The sequence below is a fragment of the Podarcis filfolensis genome, assembly GCF_964270895.1.
Source record: "Podarcis filfolensis genome assembly, chromosome: 5".
Taxonomy (NCBI): Eukaryota; Metazoa; Chordata; class Lepidosauria; order Squamata; family Lacertidae; genus Podarcis; species Podarcis filfolensis.
The window spans coordinates 32,809,851-32,834,485 of NC_139608.1; the positions used below are offsets into that span (position 1 = coordinate 32,809,851).

The 24,635-nt window shown below is 41.7% G+C and overlaps 1 long non-coding RNA gene across 1 annotated transcript in view; it reads right to left on the reverse strand.

Moving 5' to 3' along the window:
- Window positions 1-23,561: 23,561 nt before the first annotated feature.
- The window catches only part of LOC310762646, an 83,775-nt gene continuing 82,701 nt past the window's right edge, over window positions 23,562-24,635 (reverse strand). Inside the window, exon 4 of the long non-coding RNA XR_014548098.1 lies at window positions 23,562-23,683. This is a non-coding gene — a long non-coding RNA (uncharacterized lncRNA). The remainder of the gene's footprint in view (window positions 23,684-24,635) is intronic.

The following is a 24,635-nucleotide window of genomic DNA, read 5'->3' on the forward strand; positions in this document are numbered from 1 at the left end:
TCCAGGTCACGTGGCCAGCGTGACGAAGCGGCATCTGGTGAGCCAGCACCAGCGCAGCACAAGGAAACACCGTTTACCTTCCCGCTAGAAAGCGGTACCTATTTATCTACTTGCACTTAGGGGTGCTTTCGAACTGCTAGATGGGCAGGAGCTGGGACCGAACGACGGGAGCTCACCCCGCCGCGGGGATTCGAACCGCCAACCTTGCGATCAGCAAGTCCTAGGCACTGAGGTTTTACCCACAGCGCCACCCGCGTCCCAATACAACCTTTAGAAGACATCTAAAGGCAGCCCTGTATATGGAAGTTTTTATTGTTTATTGTATTACAGTATTATGTTTTTATATACTACCCAGAGTGGCTGGGGCAACCCAGTCAGACGGGTGGGATAATAATAATAATAATAATAATAATAATAAGAAGAAGAAGAAGAAGAAGAAGAAGAAGGAATAGGACATCTCCATTTTCATCAGAGCAATGTTGGAGGATATGTGATATGTACAGTTATATGTTCTTTGTTGTTTGCAAATTTTTAAAAACACTAATTATGTGTGCCCAAAGCGCTACATTGTGATGGCATATGCCTATGAACCAGAAATTCAAAAGTAGGTCCCCCCTACTGTGCCCTAAAATATGGTCGCTTCTTTGTTTATTAGGAAAACCATGCAAGGCCTGTGAAACAGCTGCTTTTTAAAACAACTTAGTTTAATTTGGCTCTTGCTTTGATGTGGTATAATAATATATACAAAAAGAAACTAGGATGAGCTCAGGCCAACATGCACAAGAGCACAGAACTTTACTATATAAACACAAGCTTAGAATCATTTTATCGTGTCTATTATTTACCCAATGGTAATGGCCCCTTTGCTAGTCGACACCACTATTATTATCTGCTTTTATCATTAATGCTTTGAGTCAGTGGCTAATGCAGAGGTGACAAATCACAGAAATGCCCAGCACTTTATGGTTTTAGCTCTAAGCAATGTCTTTGTAGTTCATCTCTCCTGTGTGTATCGTGTTTCTTTTAGATGACTTTTGTTCTCTCCCTCTCTCACACATGACCACATTTATAATTAAACACTTCCAATCATATTTTATTCACACACAACCAATTACTAAAACTCCGTATTGTCTAGTGGTGATGCATATTAAATTAAAAGTGGGGAAGTGCTAGGACTAGAGAGCATTTTCTGATTAACAGTTAAGCATTCCATGAACTTCAACAACACTCAAATGAGTCTGCTGGTCCAGCAAGAATACTGCATTAACCAGCCACTAGTTGCATTAGCCAGTGGGAAGGATTTACATGAATTCTAACAACTGCCATAGCTTTCTGTTTGTCTGGAATTGGTTTGCCACTGATCTAGAAAGAGAGAGTTTGGATCCCATTCTTGGGACGTTACATTCCACTGTATGTAAAAAGCAGAGGCATGTGTCCTAACCATCCTTGAGTGAAACCATCTAAGAATGGAGGAAAGGGTGTTATCTGGATCGTGTGGTCACTTTTCCCAAGGATAATTTGGTATTATCCTAAGGCTTGGTTCCAGATCCCTGATCATCTTGTTCACCCTCCTCTGCATACATTCCAACTGATCAATCAATAAATGGTACTTCCACATTTTTTTAAAAAAAAGTTCTCACAACATTTCTCACCAGCGCATCCCTGATCTTCACAATGATGCAGCAACATTCACTGAGGGTCAGTGGCGTAGCGTGGGTTGTCAGCACCCGGGGCAAGGCAAGTAATTTGCGCCCCCTAACCCGTGGATTTGCGCCCCCTAACCCATGGATTTGCCCTAACCCCAGATGTTGCGCCCGGTGCGGCCGGCCCCCCCTGCACCCCCCACGCTACGCCACTGCTGAGGGTGAAACAGAGTCATTGTCTTTTAAAATTCTTTCGTTATATATTTCTTTTTGTTTAGAATGACTAGCAACTGTTAAAACAAAGGCTGCTTCCATTTTAGCACAGTGCAGTTGACCAAATCACAGACTGACTTGTGCCACAAGTATAGCCAACAGGCTGCTTAGAATTCTTTTGGAGCAAAAAATAGAGGATAACAAATGGCAGATGCCATCCTTATTATCATGAACTCTTTTTGTGCTGAAATAAAAAAGCAGCCTCTAAGTTCTTACTGTAACATTTCCACTTTCTGTTTAAAAACCCCCTCATAAATTTCTTGTGAATAACCATCTGACTGTGAAAACTACATTCTTTCTACCACATTGTAGCAACAGTATGTCCTGCAGCTAGTAATATATATGCATTATACATTTATATTTATCTTTCCAGAATTGCTAGCCACTTAGTTTGCACATAAAAAACTGTGATATATTGTGGCAGGGGGTCAGCTAAGTAAAAAGGGCATAGGGGGCATTGGAAACTGCTTCTCTGTTTACAATGCCACAGTTGTCCTGAATTTTTTTTCCACAAATGCAGTGCTCCATCACAGAAAAGAGAACTAGAGACTGTTTGTTATAACATGAGTGTCACTGCTGAAGCCAATGTATCCTGCAGTTTTATACATAAAATAAGCGTTCAAGAGAAGATTGGTTTGACCTTATGGATCCTAGTGACAGTTTCCACATGTAAAATGCCACTGGATTCAATTTAAAACTTCTGACTGAAGAATCTAACTTGATGGAAAACAGTGGAACATTGCTGAAGTTAACACAGATCTGACACATACACCGGTTTATAATCTGGCCAGTTAATTATCCCATTGATTACCTGTTCAGATGCTGAATAATTATTTGAAACACATAGATTTCATCAATGTTCCCTGTCACATAATAAAAGCACTCTCATATCTTGACTCCTATGTGATTTATAATGCCAGACTCACATGCTGCTACTAAGACCCAGCAACCACCCCTAGAGCTCAAAGGAAATATCAAGTTCCATTATGTTCCACCTTGGTAACGCTGCTTTGTCGGAGGGGCTTTGCTTCACATGCAAGAGAAGAGTTGATTTGAAGCTTTAGGCACATTTTTGAAAGCAAACTTGAAAATAATACCAAGAACTAAACAGAGATGCAATATGCAATACAAACGCTGAACAACTGGATACTGTCTTGCTTCTCATATATTAGTTCCCCACAGGCAAATTATATTATTTTTTGACTCTGGGAGGCTCAACATGTCAGACTTCAGGGACTTGGGCTTGACTTCCAGAATTCTTAAATTCTTCCTTTCTCTCTTGACTTCTAACCGCATCTTTCATCACCAGCACTTTTCATTTCGTTTAATATTTATAAACCGCTTAGAGATTGCGCCCCAAGGGACAATTTCGGGTCCTGCTCGACCCATTAACATTTCCTTGCTGCACTTCCCCAGTTCTTTCCCTTTCCTTTGATCTTCTCTTGCTGCCTTTGTGTGTTGCTGTATCTTCCCTACATCATTTGATGACTAACATACAACAGTGTCAGAGCAGCAACAGCAAACAGTAAGCAGAACAAAATTCAGTGACAAGGCCAAATGCCTGCTAAAGTATATTTTAATCCTATGACTATGATTCTCCTTTCCTCCCCCACTTTTGCATCCTTTCAAGTAACAATAACCTTGAAGAGCTGCAGTGGAACTACAGCATGGAAAGGAGGAGCATGGAACCATTCATTCCAGCTTCTCTCCCACCAGAATTATTACCCAATACTATTACTTTCTTTTTCCTTTTCCTGTTGAAAGACTAAGAACTACCTGAACCAAAAATGGCTGGACAGCTAAACCAGGTCAGGGTAGTCTATAGGTCTCAAACCCTCATTGAGTTAGGGACTTTCCTTGCATACAAATAAAGGTTCTGGTGGACTGAGCGGATGACAGTCCAGCAGTCAAGAAGGTGGTTTCTTCACTTGCCATAGAGAGAAGTGAGAGGTAGGTGGGAATCGTCAACCTAGGAAGGTAGCCCATCCAGAAAAACCTATGATCCTAAACCTCTGCTGCCTTGCAGGTTAACCTTGGGAGGAGAAAAGGCTAAAGAGTAAACCCTACACAAATCTGGAGTCCATAAGATGATTGGATGGTGCCTTGTATGTCATGTATGTCTCCTTCCAGATCTCCTGCAGCCAAGCTGATGCCAAACATATTGCCCTACTTCCCTTTGGATAACTTCAGTGAGGCCGGGGTGTCAGGAGTGTCCAGGACCTCCATACACACTGCCCAGACTTGCACCCTGAGGAAGTCACTTCAGTGCGGAGAACACAGCAGTTTGATTTCACCCCTGGAAATGCACTTCAATGTCTCTTGAGACAGGCAGATGCCAAGAACAACATCATTATTACTACTGACCTAGAGAATATGAGCTGGTAAAAGTTATGTTACTACTTTGTCCAATATACTCATAATAACATTTAGGTAACTCACAGACATTGCCTTATCTTGCAGCTAAGATGCAAAACTGTTAGTTTAGCAAAGTTGTTCCCATACATTATACACGTGAATTTTTCATACATTTTAAAAACACCACAATTTCTGCCCTACAAAAATTTGGTTATAGCACAGTGGTGGAGAACCTGTAACCCTCCCAAAGTTGTTGGACCATGGACATGTGGGGGTGGGGGTGGGAGGAGACAGTTGCTTCACCAGGTACTAGCTTTCATTTTTTAAAAAAAAAAAAAAAAGAGGAATCAGCTTCCAGCATTTGTAGAAGAAGAGTTTGGATTTGATATCCCGCTTTATCACTACCCGAAGGAGTCTCAAAGCAGCTAACATTCTCCTTTCCCTTCCTCCCCCACAACAAACACTCTGTGAGGTGAATGGGGCTGAGAGACTTCAAAGAAGTGTGACTGGCCCAAGGTCACCCAGCAGCTGCATGTGGAGGAGCGGAGACGCGAACCCGGTTCCCCAGGTTCCCCAGACTACCGCTCTTAACCACTACACCACACTGGCTCTCAAAATATGGTTTGAAGCTCAACATCAAAAAAAACGAAGATCATGGCCACTGGTCATCTTAAAAAGCAGAGACATCACCTTGCCGACAAATGTCCATATATTTGTAGAACCAGAGATATGAGGAAAAATGAACAGGCACAATTCTTCTCACTTTTTTGGGTGAGAAACTAGCCTGTTCCCACTGTTCAATATTTTAATCTGCCTGCCCCTGGAAAAATCCATGTGGGTGCTCATGTCATGGACTACAACTTCTATCATCCTTGACTAGTAATATGCTGACTAAGGATGATGAGAATCCAGTAACATCTGAAAGGTCACAAGTTCCCCACCCCTGTTTTAACAATTCTTGTAGATCCATAATTGCTGGTGTTGATTATCAGACTAAATTGAAGTGATTCTGCAATTTGAGAAACTTTAACAAATGATACATCAATGTACGGTAATCAAATTATTTCAACACTGACTTCCAAACATATGAAGCACTGAAGTATATTGAAAATGATGGCATTTTTGAAAGACAGGAGCTTTGATTTCAAAGTTTCTAATCACAAAGTATTAGAGATGACGTACTCTCTGCAGTTTGCTCTGTTGAGTTATTATTTTTACATAGATTAAAGATTTTTATGTGGACTTAATGCTGAGTTTTAGAAGATGTTGTAATGAAATACAAAACAGAATGTAAAGAGATTGATGAAAGTACCCTGCGTAACAGTGTGTCCATTGCTTTTAATGGTTATATAGTATATGCTATACTATCTTCTCATAGGAATCTGTTTGCTGCTTAAAGTTCATGGCTTCACGCCTTTGCACTCAGTCTCTTAAAGTCATTGATAAGAAACACACTTTAAAATGTGTTAAACTGTGGATAAATATTTTATAAGCAACATGTTCGACTTGCCTGTATCTTTAATGGGAACAGTATTTCACAGCTGCTGGCTTCCAGGGAAACCGATTAATAATATCACTGCTCAGGAGTAAAATTGTGATGTAACTGGCCATCTCATCATGAATTAGGCTACTGTGGTTTTTCATTTTCAGTGGCTGAAACTGTAAATGCTGTATCATCATTATTATCCTTCTTTTTACCTTACCTTGTATCATCAAGTATAATAAAAACAGCAGCAGTTTGTATGCTGCCTGAATGGGGTTCCATCCATCGCACTCTTGTTTACAATTCTCAATAAATGCACTGTATCTTTTCCCAAACCTTCTGCTGTAATTTCTTTATGGGTGGTCAATTATTTTTTATTGTGTGCGTGAAATACACTCAGTGGAACATAGTATGTGGTACATCAGGGGTGGGCTATCAATGGCCTCCTGATGTTGTTGGATGACAATTCTCATCTTCCTTGGTCCCTATGGCTGGATTAAGGTTGGAGATCAACAACTTCTGGAAGGTCACAGGTTCCTCGTTACATTGTCTAAGGACTCAAATATTTCACAGAAATTATCCACGAATATCAGTTCACTAAAGCATAGAAAACAAAGGAACTCTGTCCTGCTCTCATTTTATAATCATTTAAAAACAAAAAACCAAGCTAATCAATAAATTTACTTTCTGTAGGTTATTGTTGTTGTGCTGCTACAGTTTTATCTGGAAGAAATGAAGAGAAGACTTTGACCGACAAACAGCCATTGCTGCCTTCTGCTCTGAGTCCTTACTTAGACCCACCAGTATCACTGCTCCTAAAATCCTGGACGTGACTTTGGATGATATCTGAATGTTAGTAAATAATCAGTATCTTAGAGCAATCAAATGGACTTTCTGTTCAAATGGTTCAAAACTGCAGTGCAATGTTTGTTTTCCAGCTTTTTATATTATCTCAGCTGCAGAGTTTAACATCATCCCAGGATGGCTGTGAATCTTACATCCACACTTTGATAAACAACAAGATTTGGTTTAACAGAAACTGCATGCATTGCCCCTCTAAGTGAACAAAGCAACCAGGACTGCAGTGTCTTGTCTGTATTTATGCCAGACAGAGAGTGTTTCAGTCAATCAGCAAAACAATGCCACAACCAGGAGGCAACTGCATTTGTCAGAACAAATTTAACACAAGGAGTAGGATAACAGTCCATGTCAGTATATGAGAATAACTGATAACCACCATGTGGTAAAAATCTGTCTATAATTTTTGAGAATTCTTGGAGAACCGGGGAGCGGGGATTACCTAGTTAACTACCAACCAGTCACTTTGATGTTGATACCAAGAAAGGTACTAGAACCAATAACTAAACAGTCAGTCTGCGAGCACTTAGAAAAGGATGTTGTAATTGCAGTGGTACCTCTGATTGCAAACAGGATCCGTTCCGGAGGCCCGTTCGCAACATGAAAAGAGTGCAACCCGCAGTGTCGCGTCTGTGCAGGCGCGGGTTGCAATTCGCTGCTTCTGTGCATGTGTGTGATGTCATTTTTCACTTCTGCGCATGCGTGAGGCTTCTGCGCACCCTTTCCAGTACTTCCGGGTTGCCACAGGATGTAACCTGAAAGAATGTAACATGAAGCGGACGTAACACAAAGTATGACTGTACTAAGAGTAAGAATGGGTTTCTCAAAAACAAGCCCTGCCAGACAAATCTCATTTCTTTCCTTTTTTTTACAGGGTGGTAGTTCAGTGGTAGTTACCTCTTTGAAGATATGCCGATGCAGTAGCAAGTCCAACAGAATTTAGCAGGGCTTACTTTTCAGGATGTTTATAAAGTAGGGTGGTCCCTTCATGCCTTTTTGGAGGCCCTTGGCAAAATATGGCACACACAACCTTGCAGCCCTTGTACTGCTGTGGTGATCATGGCAAGCAGCACATGCCATCCAACGAGAGGAGAGACACAAGTAGTCTTAAAAGTCTAAACTTGCCTAAATTTACAGTATGGGATTAGTAGGAATTCAGAGCTCCCCCCCCCCATTCCATGCTGTGGTAATGTTGAGGGAATATGAACATTTCGCTGATTAGGGTCAACATTAATTTGGTACAGCTGCAGGTACAGGAATCTTATGCATGTCTATACAGAAGCAAGTGGTGCTGGGTTCAATGGGATATACTCTAAAGAAATACGGATGACATTGCAGCCTAAAGTAGGGAGATTAGGCTACCGTGGATGAGAGCACCCTGAGGCCTCTTTATGGTGAAGGGGCACTTATCCAACCAACCTCTTACAGCTAAATGGCACAAGTGCTTTTCCTGTCCTTGGGCATTCTTTGACTCAGGGCACCTACAACTGACAATCACAGACAATGCCTCCACATTTAGGTTAAGCCGTCCAGAAGACAGATCAGAAAGCGGACTGCTCTGGTACTCAGAGCCAGGGATGGAATGGCAGTTTCACAGTGGGAGAATCATTTCCCCAACTCTCACCTGAAACCACACTGAGGAGGAGTCAGCTTGTTGATAAAATGCTTGTTGCCAATCTTACTAACTTTCTAAAGTTGTTGCCCATTAATTCTAAAGTTGTTGCCCATTAATTCCAACTCATGTCTCATGTCTTCTTTTCTTGTGTGTCTCTATGTGGCAAACTATTCCAGTTGTTTCTAAAGCAACTGAGACTCAGTGCTGCCAGAGTCAACATATGGCTCTGCTACATGAAGCAATAATAGGATAGTCTTCTATCATTGTGCAGCATCAAATCTATGTTTCTAGAGCACATAGCTCCCATTTTTTTTTATAACAGCTTCAAGTTAATAAACTCTTTCTAACTTAACTTGCTGAAATGGCCTTTTATTCCAGATGCTGTGTGAAATGAATTCTACCTAACCGAAGCTCAGATTAATTTGATTAGAGAAACCTGGAAATCTATATCAGGCATTGGCATCTATGTTTTATTAAGCACATGCATGCCGCACACACAGAGAGAGAGAACTTGAAAGCTTCTTGTAGCACATAAACAGCTTCTGATTGCATTTCAGTGCCTTTTCAATTAAAATACTAGATTTGAAAGTCTGTTCCTTTGCTTTTATGGCATGCACATTAAGCTTCATGGCAGCTTTTGCTTGTTATGATTCTGCAGAGCTCCACATTAATGCTTCTTTTGTGAATTTCACAAGACATTCATTTGCCCTCAGACCCATTCAGATTGTCTCTGTTCAGGATGGGACAGCTAGGCTGATTGTGACAATCTGTGTTCTTGCTTTGTTTGTTTTTTAAGACCCTGTGTCAGTTCTGATGAGGGCATCTTCTACACTCTTGTCATCTTCTTTCATAAGCTCCTTCCTTTTATCCCATGGCCCAAACGCCTTCCGTTAGATTATGCTTTCTGCCTCACTTTGATCTCTTCCTAAAATACCCAGAATACTGCACTATACAGGGTTCTACAGAAAATCTTGACAGAGAGCTTCTGAAATATTGCTTCTGACTTTTATTTTCCCCCCTTGATATCCTGTACATGCAGCATTTTGCCACAGGGTTCCTCCATGGAAATTCTGCACCAAAAGTTACAAAAAAGCCATTTCCTCTTTTTTTCAAACCCAATGCATTAATGGGAGCTTTAAAAATATACCCATTTGCCTTGTATGAATTAAATCTCTAGACAAAGCATATTTGAACTTAATGTACAGAGTTTCATTGTGGTTTGTTAATTGAGAAGTTTGCAGTTGGTCCACAGATATTAATGCCTCATCAGTGAATTGAAGTTCTAACCTAATTTACTACATTGACTAAATCTATATATATTTGAAATGTCAGAGATTTATGAGAATGATCCCTTCTTCTCTGGAGAAATACAAATAAATTGTCCTGCACCCACCCAGCCAAAGAGGACAAGGAGCTGATAGTTAATTCTTTATTGACAAAAGGATGCACTTACACTAGCTCCTAAAGTGCACTGCATGCACACACACACACTTCTAGAGAATATACGGCTGGCATGAACTTTCCCGGGTTTGTGCCTGGCAGAGTAGTTGAAGCAACAGTAGGACCACACACACAACTGGGCTTATGTACCCTCATCTGATGGAGTGTGTGCACACAACCTGAGTCTTCTGCATGGACGTCACTATGGTGCTTCCCTCTTCAAGCTGTTCTTGGTTCTAGGAGACAGTGGGGCAGTGGACAGCGGGGACTCAGCCAGCCTACCCCCTGCTCTGCCTGAACAGCCTCTTCCTCTGCTTCCAACACATCCTGCACCCCCTCCTCCATCTCTGACTGCTCAGACTCTTCCCCTTCCTTCCACCCTGGTTCTTGCCTTACAGGTGGCACCAAACGCCACTGGCCTCCCTCTGCTGGGTCAGCCTCTGCCACACACTCGTCAGAACATGCCTTGCAATATAGGTGGTTAGGTTTTTTCAACCATTCTTGACTGACAAAAACTAGCTTCAATGTGGGGTTCCTCAGTTTGATTTTATCCCCCTTGCTGTTTAACATCTACATGAAACTGCAGAGTAGGGGTCATCCAGAGCTTTGGAGTACATTGTCAGCAGTATGCTGACACAATACTCTACTTCTCCTTTATGTCTGCAGGTGTAGCAGTGGATGTGCTAGACAGTTGTCTTGCCTCACTAATGGACCAGATGAGAGCCAACAAGCTGAAGTTCAATCCAGATAATACTGAGGCACTGTTACACCAGATGAATGGGTGTCTGCCTGCTCTTGATGGGGTTACACTTCTTCTGAAGGAGTGAGAATGTAGTTTGGGGGTACTTCTGGATTCTTTGCTGTCATCTGAGAGTCAAGTGGCCTTGGTGATTTGAAGTGCCTTCTACGAGCTTCAGCTGGTAGCCCAGCTGTGCTCCTATCTGGACAGGGATAACCTAACTTCTGTGCTCTGTTAACCTCTAGGTTAGATTACTGCAACATGTTAGATAGTGGTACCTTGGTTTACAACCTTAATCTGGTCCGGAAGTCCATTCTTAAACCAAAGCGTTCTTAAACCAAGGTGTGCTTTCCCATAGCAGCAGGGAACTCAATTTACAAATGGAACGCATTCAGCAGGAAGCGGAACATGTTCTGTTTCCAAGGTAAAGTTAACAAACCAAAACACCTACTTCCGGGTTTGCAGCGTTCTTAATCTAAGTTGTTCATAAACTAAGCTGTTCTTAAACCAAGGCACCACTGTACGTGGGTCTGCCTCTGAAGGCAGGAAACTTCAGCTGGTGCAGAATTCGGTGGCCAGGTTGCTCACCGAGGCAAGAAAGTTTGAGCCTATTACACCAATTCTGGCCTGACTGCACTGGCTGCCAATTAGTTTCTGGGCCCAAATCAAAGTGCTGGTTTTAACCTATAAAGCTTTAAATGGCTGAAGCCCACAATATCTCAAGGACCACTTCTCCCCATATGAACCGACCCTACTAGTTACTACTTGCCCTCCAAGCAATAATGTATGATTAACAACTGGGTATCTGAAAGATTTAACCCAAAAGGGCAAAGAAAGAGTGGCCTGAGGCAACATTAAATTGCGGGTTTGTGTGTGTGTTAGGGGTAATTAAGGTATGCCCCCCCCCCACATCACTCAGTCCTGATCTGATTTGGGCTTCTCTGTGGCTACTACTATTAGTATTTTTAAATGTAGGAGTTCTGAAATTAGGATCTTTGTTCTCTATTCCTGGATATTAGAGAGAAATAGATACCTGAATTTTTTCTTTTATCACAGCATTTTCCCAGGCTTCTCCACACTGGCTGAACAAATACACATTTTCTTCTAATTCCCCACCCACTCAATACACCTTATCAAATCATTCCCACAGCACCTGAATCAGACTGAATCAAGGTAAAGGAAATGACAGAATAGAACACATATATGGAAGGGCATAAATGTGAATTGTTGTTTGCCATGTGGTTTGAAATTCAATGTGTTCTTATTGCTCTGCAATGTGTACATAAGGGTGAAAAATGGATGGGGGGGAATGATTTCCAGTTTGGTTTCAGTGATAGCTACTTCTGGATCATCTTGCCAATTGATCTTGATTGCATCAAATAGCCTTAATTCCTAACCTGTTTGTTTTATTGCCCATTACTGCTGACCCTAACACAATTATAAATGACAACTATCTTGTTTCAGGGTTTTTTTTTCAGCTAATCTAATGACTTGGGGCACCTTGACTGGCAACACAAACCCTTACTTTTTCACTAGCAACTCACCTTCGAAGTCACCACTCTGCAGGGATTCAGTTCTCTGACCAACTGATTTGCACACAGGCAAGGCTAAGGATCCGATTAACATTAAATGTGCACTTATTTGCAGGCTGCTTTATATGCCAGTTCTAAGTACTCCGAGCTTACCCAGTTAGATGGGTTCCAGTGTACTTTGTGCTAAGTATAGCAATAGAATCAGTGCTGCAAAGGCTAGTGCTCAGAGCCATTCCTTTTGAACAGAGTACTTATTTTGGAAACTACAATTTTACAGATACACCTCATCAGCCTTAATAGCAGCCAGGCTGAAGCCCGAACAATCCAACGAACAACCTAATATTTTCCTGCTGTGGTTCTATGGACACTTTGCATAGATATATTTTTTTGTATAATATTTTCTCTCTCTCTCCCACTTTCTCACCCGCTGCTTCCTTCTCTCCAGTTCTTCTCCTGCTGTGGAAATTCTTTCACAGCCATTTCCTCTCCCATCTCTCTAAGTGAGAAGAAACTGCCTGCTAGCTGATGAGTCCTGAGAAAAATGTTGCTCCTTAGTTCAGTCAAGAGCTATCACAGCTGTACGTGCCTGCACCCAAGGAGGCTTTTTAACTTCAGCACTTTATTGGAAACACTAAAATGGGCACAATAAACATCCCCCAGTGTGATAACTTTAACAAAAATCAAAGTAAAAAGATTGCATGAAGACCAGCAGTGATAGTGCTATGTAGCAGTGACAAAGCTGCTCACACCTGGTTTTTTTCCTGTTAGAAAAAGTGCCATTTATTACTTACCACCTAGCAAAAGTGCTTTTAAATGAAGGCACTAGAAGACCTAGGGCAATACCCAGCCAAAGGTATGTATTTTGAGTACAATTGTTAAGTACAATTGAGTACAATTGGTAGGAAAGACAATAGGAAGAAAAGAACGAATATCATGCTGACCAAGAAGATGAAGTCAAAAAGGGGGAAAGCTGGTTAGATAGACTTTAGGGCAAATCTTTTCTCTTCAAATATTAGTAGCTACGGGTCTCAAACAAGGCAGCTCACAAATTTAGCTCAAAATTGTGTGTGTAATATAATCCTTTGTAGGTATTGCCAGCACATCTAGAATCCCATCCCTGTTTTTTATTGGCATCAGTTAGAGATTTCAACTATATTCTGTATCAGCAATCCTGAAACTAATAAGGCTGTCTAGTTTTTCTGAATCAATTTAATGCCATTTACTTTAATGAGTTCATACCATATGATACCCCAACTGGTTTGCATGTATGACCTCAAGACTGGAGTGAAGACTGTCTATAAATGTCCTTAGCCTGCACAAATATATAAAACACCACTTTATATACTTACCAGCCCATTAGGAAAGCAAGCAGATTGTCGTGAACTAATTTATTGCCTTAATTCAGCCATAACAGAGTCCTGCTATCCTCACACACAACAACCCTAACATCTTTAATTCTGTTAAGGTTGTCAGAACCTCTGTGCCAGCTGGACTATAGGGTTTCCTGAAACATCCTAAACCTTTCAATGGGTCCTTAGAGCCTCATGAATCCTTCAAGCTTCTGAAGGTGAGTTTATAGAGGGCTTTCTATTCATTCCAGAACTGCCAGCACAGCAGTGAAAGTTGCAGGAAGACTTTCAGATTTACAGCTACTGTTCAGAGCATGTAACTTATCAAAGTTAAGCTGACCTATGCACCATTGTTTCATATTACAGTCCAGCAACAAGAGTATGAACCTCAGAAATCCAGGAAAGTTACTCATCTGAAGGTTTCCTTATTTAGGGCAAGGAAGAATGTTTTTCATCCATCCGCCAACCCAGTCACAAACGAGAGCAAAGAAATTTGGAGCTTCTGCTAGAGGAGCGGAAAATGATTGGGATGGATACAAAGCGATGCATGGGGAAGTATACTTATTTGAGGAAAGACTTTCAGAGTTAAGGGATTTTTCAGGATTTGCAACTGATCTCTTGCACACACTTACTCTGGCTTCAGTGCACTCCCACTACTGGTGTTTGAAGCTGAGTACATGTGATGTTGGCACAATCCATATGTGTCCTGTGCCATATTCCTCGAATATGAGTATGGAAGGACTGCAGAGCTGGGGAAACAGATCAGATATTGTTTATTGTTAAAGCCCTATACGGCCTAGGACCCTCGTACCTACAGGACTGCCTCTCCTGGTATGTCCCACAGAGGAACTTACGGTCTTCAAATAAAAACATCCTGAAGGTCCCAGGCCACAGAGAGGTTAGGCTGGCCTCAACTAGAGCCAGGGCTTTTTCGGCTGTGGCTCCAATCTGGTGGAACCCTCTGTCACAAGAGACTAGGGCCCTGCGGGACTTGACATCTTTCCGCAGGGCCTGCAAGACAGAGCTGTTCCACCAGGCCTTTGGTCAGGGCACAGCCTGACTCCCTCCTTTGGCAATCTTCACAGAACTTTAGCTTAATGGTTGCCATCAATTTGGGTTGAATTAATTTTATAACGAAATGATATTAGAATGTTGTACTATTTTATTGTTGTTAGCCGCCCTGAGCCCAGCTTCAGCTGGGGAGGGCAGGATATAAATAAAATTTATTATTATTATTATATTATTATTATTATTGGGTGAAGACACCCTTGCCAACTCCCTGGTGTGGTACAGCAAATTCAACTTGAAATGCAGTGGGAGCAACTGACCCTGCTGCAATTTAAGCCCTAACAGTCTTAGAGTTGCTGCTGTTCAGCTTGTCAAAGGTAGTGTACTAACCTACAGTAATGTACTAATCAGAGCAATCCTGAGTGAGTTTAATCAGAAAACTTCCAAATTCAATAGGGCTTACTTTCAGTTCCAGGGATATATGCTTGAGATTGCAGATTAAAGCAGACACAAAATTAGCAATGCAGCATCTCAAGGAATTGTTTACCACAAAGCGTGTTCTCCTTCATGGAGAGTACGTGTTGCGGTGGGGTCTGCTGAGCCACCCCTCTGTTACCAGGCAGGGTCTCTAAAGATGGCCTGAGGCAGTGATTGGTTCACTGGGTTGCTGGGGTAAAAGTTATGTTGCAATTTTGGTGGGAGGGGTAAAATGTTTAAATACTCTGCACGCAGCCTGGAGCTTTCTCTTTGCTGCGTGCAACGGATCACCCGCCCACCCGCCCTTGAGTAAGGGGTTGTTGCATTGACCTTGCTATGCCTGTCATGGGGTCGTCTGCCGTTTGGGCAGGGGCTTGGTAGGAATTTTGTCCATCTGGCTGATTGGCTGGGCCATTTGGTTTTTGCCTACTGCGTAGCAAATCGTCACAACTTGTAAGGTTGCGGTTAGGCATTGGTTATAAATTGGTGGAGGAGGGGTTAGGATAGGCTGGGCCTGCCCCTCCATGGTTGCTGCGGAAAGGGAATTCCGTTAAAGGAATCCTGGGGCTTGCCATCTTTTCGTCCAATCCCTGGAATGGGACTAGGGCCGGCAAGCCTTCGGGGAGCATGCAGATGAGAATTGAGGGTCTGTGACTCAGCTCCATTTCTCCCCAACTTGCTTTCCCCCGCACTGTCTTTTGGTGGTGCCTGGAAGTCAGTTCTGTCCCCAGGCAGGGGGACAGATAGTCTTAACCAATGCCTAAACAACCACTCACGGTTTTGTATTTAAATAAAGTTGTGGCCAAAATTATGCCAAAAACTTTAAACAAAAATTAAGTGTGCGTTATGAGTTATTTGGGGGGTGGCTTGGGGACCTCGACACGCAATAGTCGTGTCAAAAAATAAATGGTATTTACTTTAAATAAATGAGACTTACCTACAAGTAAATGGGTGGTTCCAGGTAGAGGCTTAAGACTGTAATTGTGATACTGCAAATGAATCACTTTTAACATTGGATTTCCACTAGAAATGCAGGTTGGCATTTTTAAGACATAGTGTGGATGCTGCAAAGGACTTGCATGCAAGATGAATAACTTGTTTATTAATACTATTATTACTTTACTCAAAAAAGTTACTCAAAGCGGCTTACAACACAGTATAATCATTAAAACCAGTTGCAACAAACAAACTAATAAAAACCTATTTTTTAAAAATCCACATACGTACAAATAAAATACAGATCGTACAGAACCTGCCCACTAAAAATGACCACAAGTACTTAAAGCCCTTCAAATTAAGGGCCAGGACCTTCAAATGGTCGGGACCTGGATACCAAACACACCAGGAAGTTCTAATGGACAAGACTTATACTTGCCATGACTTCGCGAACTACTTTTATATGAAACCAACACTGTACGTGCAACAAATGTGTGCCTATATATGTTTTCTCTCTTGTTCTATTACTGGATTCAACATCATCAGCTTTGCTGATAAATATAGCTAGTGTGAAAAGAAAGAGGCTAAACAAACATTTCTTGGTATTTTTGGCTAAAGAGAACAAAGTGTGGTGTGTAATCAGAATGGAAAACAAAGAGCTCTCTAGTGTGTATTATGCAGCATCTCCCAGATTGTGAATTGATTGAGTCACCTTGTAAATTTCAAGTCCAAGCTTCTGAAATTTGTTATCTACCTCCATGGAATCAAAGGCAGGGGAAGGTGGTGATTTATACAGAAGTTCATGCTATCAAGCAGGAATATTATCTCGCCAGAGAAATTTCTGCCATTGAAAAAGCTAGTTTGGGCAGTGTGTGGATCAATTGACAAATCACTTTCTCTACAGTCTATTTGCTATAGATACTTTAGCCAATATTTTCACAGTTATATTTAGTGAAGAAGTAATCTGTATAGAGCTCACATGTCAGTATCATTCTACTTTTGGATAATAATGTAATTTTAGCACCAAGTAGCATTCAGTCTGGAGATTTTACATTCCTCAGCCAATAGAATTAGATCCTCAACGTGCAGGATGTGATCAAAGAAGAGAAAAATAAGCTTTTTACCTGTACTGTTTCAAGGGCCTTCGTGCCTTTCAGGGGTAGAGGAATGTATCAGTGCAATATGCAGTGGTTCTTTTTTCGAGAGGGGGTTAGTCCCACTTGGAAAATGGAAGGGGGGGGTTGACCACTTTATTTTTGAAGTAAGATTTTTCTCTGTTCTAAATAGGGGTGTGTATATATGCCTATTGTCAGGGAACTGCCATCAGCTCAGAGGCGAGACGTGGAGGGCAGTTGTGTTACAGGGAACCTCCAAAAATCTTGGAAGCAGTTTCTCCTCAGGTGAGGAGGAAAGCCCCGCCTCCAGTGGGGAGGGGGTGCAGGGACCAGAAGATGCTAGGGAGAGCCTCAACACCGAGCCTGAGCAAAGGGGAGGGAAGGCAAGCGCCCCTTTGCCAGCGCCCACTCTGCGCAGTAGGTTTTGGCGCAGGGAGGGGTGGAGAAGGTTGGGGGTCACGCGGCTGTTATGCTTGGCGAGGTACAAAGACCGACTATTCCCAGATTCTGCTAGTGATTGAGCCGGACATGAACTTACGATGCTCTTCACTGTAAATAGTTTGCACTAAGAATAAAGCCTGGAAAAGACAGGTCGGAGTCTTGCCTGTTTGCTCTTGAGCAACCACACCAGCACCTGACACCTATGATCTTGTAAAGCTCTTGTCAGAAGTCACTACCAGCATTAATGAGCAACTTTCAACCCTTTGAATAAAACTTGCCAAAAACCAAAAGGCTATTATTTTAGGCGCTTATGCACCAACACCGGATGCCAATAAAGATTTTAAAGAAAATTTTTATTCTCAGCTGGATGCCATTCCATAAGAGATGCTTAAGGAGTATAAAATTATTCTCCTGGGTGATTTTAATGCAAGAGTTGGGCGAGATTTTGATCTGTGGTCAGGGACTATTGGGAAAGAAGGAATTGGCAACAGCAACCAGAATGGAATCTTACTTTTGACTATTTGTTTGGCACACAACCTTGTTATTACCAACACACTCTTTCGACATTTTTTTAAAAAAAAAACATCAGGGATGCATCCTCGGTCAAATCACTGGCACCTCTTAGACTATGTAATTGTCTGAGCTGAAGATCACTGTGATATGCTCTTTACCAGAGCTATGATGAGTGCTGACAACTGCTGGACACATCACCGATTAATATGTTCCATGATGGCTGTCAATATTATACGTCAACTCAGGATTCAAGGAAGGAAACCAAGGAGCAAGATGAACAATCAAGCCCTTCAAGATCCTATTAAACAGGATTGCCTGCAAACGACTCTTAAGGACCATCTGCTTTCCAAGTTCCCTGACAACATCGAGGAACACTGGACCAAGCTAAAAACATCCATTATTGCAGTCTGTGAACAAACATACCAAACCAAGAAACACTAGGATTGGTTTGGTGAGAATGAAAGTGAGATTGAATGCATTATCAACAAGAAAAGGAAGGCCTTTCAGATCTGCCAAAGGGATAGAAACTGCACCACTAAGAAAAAAACCCTATGCCAATGCTAAGGCTGAGATTAAAAAAAAAAACCCCAGAGAACTAAAGAACACCTGGTGGGTTAAAAAAAGCTCCAGGGATCCAGCACTTAGCTGATACTCAAGATGCACAGAGCTTCTTTAAAGCCTCAAAGACCATCTATGGGCCAATAAATCATAGCATATGCCCCCTACGCTCAACACAATACCACACTTCTAAAAGATAAAGAAGCTATTGCATTGTGCTGGAAAGAACATTACCAGCATCTCCTTAACCGCAACTCCCCCATAGCTGCTGAGGTTGTTTCACAAATTCCGCAAAAACAAATTAGAGATGAGCTTGCAGTGTCTTCAAATTTGGGAGAGTTGTGTACAGCTATTTACCCCCCCCCCAAAAAAAAGCCAGAAGACTTGATGGGATACCTGCCAAAGTCTTCAAAGTGGGTGGAATTGAACTTACACAACAACTTCACAAACTCCTTGAAAAAATCTGGGAGAGAAAGGAGATCCCAGCAGATTTTAGGGATGCCAAAATTATCAACGTTTTTTTAAAAAGGTGACAGAACCAATTGTGGAAACTATTGAGGCATCTCATTAGCTGTGGCTGGCAAAATTCTTGCAAGGATTTTAGCGGTCTTCTAACTATATCTGAGGCTACCCTTACTGAATCCCAAATCATGTACAGTTTGGGTCCATCCATTATCCTGACACATACTCAGAATGGACTTCTCCAATCTCTTTCTTTTCTCTTGGATCCAACATGAAAGTCATTCAAAATTGCTTTTCTGGTCAAAGTGGAAAAGTCAATACATTGGCTAGGATATGTTGGCAAATATCCCTACTTGCTCTCAGAGCATACACAAATTTGAATGCCAGCCTAACAGTTTCTGCTTCAAGGTAGTGACATTCTGCCAGATTTTTTTAAATCAAATTGTTTTTGGATACTCTATCAAACGGGTTCAACATTCTGCTTTTGCCTGCACTAGAGTCTACATTTGGAAGGCTTAGCCTTCCAGAACATTTGGTCAAATGAGATAAGGATGGAATATATAAAGGACTCAAACAAGTGCATTTAAATGACTTCCGAAAGTGATTACCACCACAGTAGTTTACAAATGACTTAGCTAAAGCATAATGCTCAAAAACACTATTTTTACAGCATCTGTTGCCTGCTATCACCTGGATTAGATGAAAAAGGAAATCTCAATAGATTTGTAACTGAATAAATACAATGCATTAAGTATAAGTGAGGAGCTATTTGAAATGACAAGCTGCCCATTGAACCCTTTTATACTAACAGCTGGTACAACGGGCACAGGAAAAATGCAGCTTATAGAGTGAACATGTACCATAACTGATACCTCAATTTTCCCCCGTTTGATGCCTCCATGCTTCCAAATACCAGTTGCTGTAAACCACAAGTGAAGAGAGTGCTCTTGAACTCAGGTCCTCCTTGACGGTTTCCCATCTAGCTGGCCCCTGTGAGACTAGGATGCTAAACTAGATGGGTCATGGGCCTGATCCAGCAGGCTATCCTTATGCCTGATTTCCATCTAGACCTGGAATGGGGAACCTGTGGTCCTCCAGGTGCCAGGGATTATAGGAACTGTAGTTGCAGTCAGTGGTTCTCCACCCTTGACTTGGACTATTGTTGTTGTTTAGTCGTTTAGTCGTGTCCGACTCTTCGTGACCCCATGGACCAGAGCACGCCAGGCACTTCTGTCTTCCACTGCCTCCCGCAGTTTGGTCAAACTCATGCTGGTAGCTTCGAGAACACTGTCCAACCATCTCGTCCTCTGTCGTCCCCTTCTCCTTGTGCCCTCCATCTTTCCAAACATCAGGGTCTTTTCCAGGGAGTCTTCTCTTCTCATGAGGTGGCCAAAGTATTGGAGGCTCAGCTTCACGGTCTGTCCTTCCAGTGAGCACTCAGGGCTGATTTTCTTAAGAATGGAGAGGTTTGATCTTCTTGCAGTCCATGGGACTCTCAAGAGTCTCCTCCAGCACCATAATTCAAAAGCATCAATTCTTTGGCGATCAGCCTTCTTTATGGTCCAGCTTTCACTTCCATACATCACTACTGGGAAATCCATAGCTTTTACTATACGGACCTTTGTTGGCAAGGTGATGTCTCTACTTTTTAAGATGCTGTCTAGGTTTGTCATTGCTTTTCTCCCAAGAGACTTGGATTATAGTTTGGCCTTATTCTCTCATTTTGCTTAAATATATTCTGAATGAATATTCTATGCACTACCAAATCTCAATCATCATCTCTAAGAATCATCTCTAAGAACAGATTTACTTCTGGTTAAAACAGGGGTGAGGAGCCTGTGGCACTCCAGGTATCTCCACCTCCCATCAGCTAGCATGGCCTATAGTTAGGTCTGACTGAAGTTGTAGTCCAACAACAGCTGGAGGGCCAAAGTTTATTCACCCCTGGATTAGAAGATGTTCTCACTCTTTCATCGTCTCCCTATTATCCCTCTTGTGGTTCAAATCCCTCTTTTCTGTCGCATATACAACCATTTAGTTCCAATGTCCTTATTAGTCTTTCATTACCACCCTATTAATTATCTGTCAGTCATTTTCAGCAAAGTATTAATTAAACTGAGATGAAAGCCCAGTGCCCCTTCCAAAGGACTTGATCACAGTCCTTTATTACACGTAGAGCACAAGAAAGCCTTTGTTCTTTTTAAACTTTAAGTATGCGACTGTCCTGCAGCTGTTCTCACCACAGGGCAGCACAAACCTCAGTGTGACACTGGCTAAAATGGGTTCTGATGTGGTCAATCACATCACAGCCCATCCACGAATCTCAGAGGGATCCAGTCCTATGTGCCTCCATTAATCACCCAGTTCTGAAAGCTGGCTGTATCAGATGCCCAACCCTGGACAGCATAGCAGAAAGAGATAGGAAAAATGGGGGTGGATATAGCTGCTCTGCATATATATAAAGCTCAGTGCCTTAAAATCTTATTTTAAACTTTTAATTTCATTCTATAGTCCTGTGCAGTACAATCATAAGCATATTTACTTGGAAGAACATCCTATCATGTTCAGCAGGGCTTATTCCCACAGGATAAACATGCATAGGGTTAGCTTCTTAGTTTCAGTTCAAGGAATATTCTTTGCTTTCATGTCAGTTGCTCCTTCTTTCTGAATATTTTCCTCATCTACCTCAGTGATGACCAAACTTGGCCCTCCAGCTGTTTTGGGACTACAATTCCCACCATCCCTGACCACTGGTTCTGTTAGCTAGGGATCATGGGCCCTTTAGTCCCAAAACAGGGGTGGGCCAAGTTTGGCCATCACTGTTCTACCTTCTTTCTCTTACATTTGAAAGAAATATCTTATCAATCCAGTCCTGAGGTCAGAGAAATGCCAATTAAGCTATACGTTTAAGATGTATTTGATTATGATGTCAGCTTAATATCATGGTATGGGCTTTATTTAAGGCTATTACTTATTACTTATACCATAGTGATCCATGTACACAAATATTTTTTCTGGGGGCTACAGTAATGGCAATGCAATAAAGTATGACCTTGGACACTAATATCATTTTTAAAGGTCAATCTGCTTGAATATGTGAACAAAAAAGTAACAGTAAACACCTATTTAAATCCTGCATCGACATAAATAAAATCACATCAGCTTGCTGTATGTGAATTTTCCCCCATATTTGGTTTTCTTCAGACCTCCAGCTTTTCAGGTGCATCATTTCATTTATCCCATTGACTTTAATTGAGCTCTAAGCTCTGACCCCAATACGTTTTTAATGAAAATCTTAATTAAAAATCCAGCAGAGCTGAAGACTTGAAATAACATGGGACAGTCCATTCCCTTACTGTGGGAGTGCTTCAATGATATCCATTTACACAGGAATAAACACCTCCCCCCCAACTCACTTTTTACAACTCTACATGACATTGCCATCAAAGCATTGTTCTCCTGTGTTTTCTCTTTTCAGATCGCAGAAAACCTGACTTTTTTGAAAAGAGCCGAACAAAACTGCAGTATCAAAAGGTGTAGATCGCCTTAGCTGTATTCTTCCACCTTTCTAAGGGTACGGTTTTAACATATGGAGTGTGCCTATCACCATTCATCTGTTTTGGCTCACTTTTTTGGCCCTCTTCGGCCAACCTCCAGTGGACCACATACAAGGAGTGGATGTGACTACCCCACATGCTTTACACACAGGACATTTCCTCCGGCCCCCACCCTCAGCTGTTTCCTGAAGATCAGCTAAGGAGAGAATTATATATTGGTAGGGTCTTGGAGGGTTGGGGACGCAGGTGGCACTGTGGGTTAAACCACAGAGCCTAGGGCTTGCTGATCAGAAGGTCGGCGGTTCGAATCCCCGCGACGGGGTGAGCTCCCGTTGCTCGGTCCCTGCTCCTGCCCACCTAGCAGTTCGAAAGCATGTCAAGTGCAAGTAGATAAATAGGTACCGCTCTGGAGGGAAGGTAAACGGCATTTCCGTGCACTGCTCTGGTTCGCCAGAAGCAGCTTAGTCATGCTGGCCACATGACCCGGAAGCTGTGTGTGAACAAACGCCGGCTCCCTCGGCCTATAGAGTGAGATGAGCGCGCAACCCCAGAGTCGTCTGCAACCAGACCTAACGGTCAGGGGTACCTTTACCTTTACCTTTTAGGGTCTTGGGGGGAGTGAAGAATTTGCAGGGGGGTGTAATCAGGCCCCTTTTAGGGAGGCATGTTAGCCTCCCCACCTTAAAAAAAAAGTGCTTCTATATAAGTGATCTAAAAAGAATACTGCTTTTTAAAGCACAGGGTTAATTTTTTGCTGATCTTTCAATTAGCACCAATGTATTTTAGTGGACACTTCAAAAAGTTATTCAGGTAACCATGCAATAGTCAATTAAAAAGTGTTTTAGTGCAAAGTATTGATAAAAATTGGTATTAAAACTGCACATTTCTTTTCTCACATTGATATGTCATGTTCCTTAGTATGGTTAGAACATAGCAAAATGCATACAAAAGGTGCCTATCTCCCTAAAGTATGGGAATTCAGCTGAAATTCTGTGTGTAGTGTAGCTTATAGTGAAAGAGCATTGATTCAGTAGTGCTAGGAGCTTCCAGTTTAGAAGCAAGATAAGAAAATGTATGGCGTAAGGGGGAAATATTAAAATACTTTCAATATTTGTGCACCCTTTTCAGGGTCTGCTAGCAGTCTGACCACAAGAATGCTGAAGCCTTCCTTTTGTTTGCTTCATCTAGTCAATTCTTGGACAAGGAATTGTTTATTTTGAGAAGTGTATTTTGCATGAGCAACATAGCACAAGAAAATTAATTGCTGCCTGGCAGATAGCTGGATTAGTCTTAGAGGCAATTCAAAAACTGGAAGTTTACTGCAGACATCTGGAAGGAAAACACATGAATATCTGTGTAAATGCAATTTTGTTCCCATTACTTCTTCCATTTGGTTGAACGTTTTGTCCATCAACACAGTTCTTTTCAAATCTGAATCAATGATATGTGAAGGCAATTTTGCAACTTCACTAAAGTAGAACTATTGACATTTCAATTACTTAGCAGCTATTTCACTACATTCTAAATATTTAGGTGTATTTTTCACACACACAAGTTTTCATTCTGACTGTCAACACAGTATTCAAGATGGTTTTCTCTCTTTTTCTTCTCTGTTTAGCAAAGAACTTCAACCAACTCTAATCACTATCAATGTCCTCCCATCCCAAGACTTAAGGTTGCTTAGGTTCCCTGTCCAGTAATTTATATCTTAACTATGTAGTCAACAGTGGTCTGACTAACCTCCTGGGGGACTCGAAAGGCAGCTTATAAATGTTTGAGTAGATAGACAGACAGGCGGAGAACCTGGAATGAGTTCTCATTACCGCTGTTGGCTTGAAGACCAACTCAGTGGCTGGCTTGTAGAAAACACTGAATGCATTTAGGTTTTTAAGGCTGTAGTCCTTTGCCCACCTACCTGTCATTAAGCCCCACTGAACTCAATTTGGCTTACTGATATTCTGAAGAGTCATGTATGAAACTGCACTGTAAAGCGCTACAAAGATTTGCAAAACCTGTAAACTCAACAGTTGTGACAAAGGAAGAGAGTCTCTCTATCTCTCTCTCTCCCAATCTCATCTCATTCAGCCCCACTTAGTATAACAAATCTTTATTTTGCTGATTTTTTTTACCAGTTAATATTCTGGAAAATTGGAGTTGCCTATACCCCCCTCCCCCACCCACCAATATAGTAAGAGATTAAATCCATCTCTTGGGATTTCCAGTGCAATCATATTATTCTGCTTTCATATTAAATAACTAATCAATTTAATGAAAATGGAGA